The sequence below is a fragment of the Sciurus carolinensis genome, chromosome 8, assembly GCF_902686445.1.
Source record: "Sciurus carolinensis chromosome 8, mSciCar1.2, whole genome shotgun sequence".
Taxonomy (NCBI): Eukaryota; Metazoa; Chordata; class Mammalia; order Rodentia; family Sciuridae; genus Sciurus; species Sciurus carolinensis.
Window position 1 is genome coordinate 98,016,591 of NC_062220.1, and position 1,250 is coordinate 98,017,840.

General features: G+C 42.7%; 1 pseudogene; it reads right to left on the bottom strand.

The window, feature by feature from the left end:
* LOC124992007 (uncharacterized) lies at window positions 1–206 on the bottom strand (annotated as a pseudogene).
* Window positions 207–1,250: the final 1,044 nt, after the last annotated feature.

The following is a 1,250-nucleotide window of genomic DNA, read 5'->3' on the forward strand; positions in this document are numbered from 1 at the left end:
AGGGGTTGCTCCATTCCTGGACATACTGTGATACCAGGCAAATGCGTGGAGTAGAGGGAGCAAACTCTTATTCCACACCCCTACTCCAAAGATCCACTTAATATACTATCTGCAGAGAGAGAACAAATCTGATATTAAACCAATAAGATCAGATACTACACTTGATTTTTTTTCAACATTACTGTCTTAATAATATGAAATACAAGTATGAAACCTTTTACTACATGGAGATGAGATAATCTATTTGACTACACTTGATCTTGATGAAAAAGGTCAAGAAGCAATGAAATACTGTTGTTTTTAAGATACTGAATTTGTGGTAATTTGTTACAGCACAAGACACCAATGATCAGGGCGTACTGGGTCCTGCCTGAGCTGGGCCTGCAAGCTCTCCCCATCTTATGCTGGGCTCCCTCCCACTGCGCTTTGTATCTCAGCCACACCATTTCCCTGTAACTTTTCCCGATTCAGGTTTTTGTATATGCTAGTCTTGCTGCCAGGAAAGCTCCTCTTCATTCCTCTTTGGCTAGTATAGCAAATGCCTTTGGTTTTCTAACCCCCATTTATTCCCCTACCACCTCCTCTTCCTTTCAGGCAGAGACAAATTTTGTTCAGGAACCCACTCTTTTTTCTCTGTGGAGACAGGTCCAAGACTCTACCTAGTTCCAGGGAAATGACTCATTCTTGATTGGCCTAAGTTAACAGGATTGCCATTGATAGAATTGGGTGTCATGTGCTTCTGGCCAACAAGACTTGGGGAAATGCCTACTTCATGATTTCAGGGAAAGGTTTTCTGCCAAAAAAAAACAGATGTGCAGGAGGTAGTGCCTCCTCTTCTGTTGACCATTGTTGGCTCTGCACATAACATCTGACAGTGTGAATACCAGCTCACAACACAAGCTGACACACTGACCACAGCAGGAAAATGAGACCTTGTTATTTTTTGTGGTGCTAGGAATCAAAGCAAGGGACTTGCATATGCCATTCAAGCACTGACCACTGAACAACACCCCCAGGCCTGAATCTGGGTTCTGGATGATATTATTGAACCACTGAGTTCTTTCTGGACATCTTACATGTAAGGATGCATTTTCCTTATTATCTGAACTAGTTGAGTTAGTGTTTCTGTTACTTGAAGCCAAAAGCATCCTGACAAATGAGGTTCATACCTTCTTGTCTTTCAGACTGAAGCCTCTTATCCTTCCAACTGGTCATAATTTTCTGAGGGAGGCCTCCTGGGAGCACCCTGC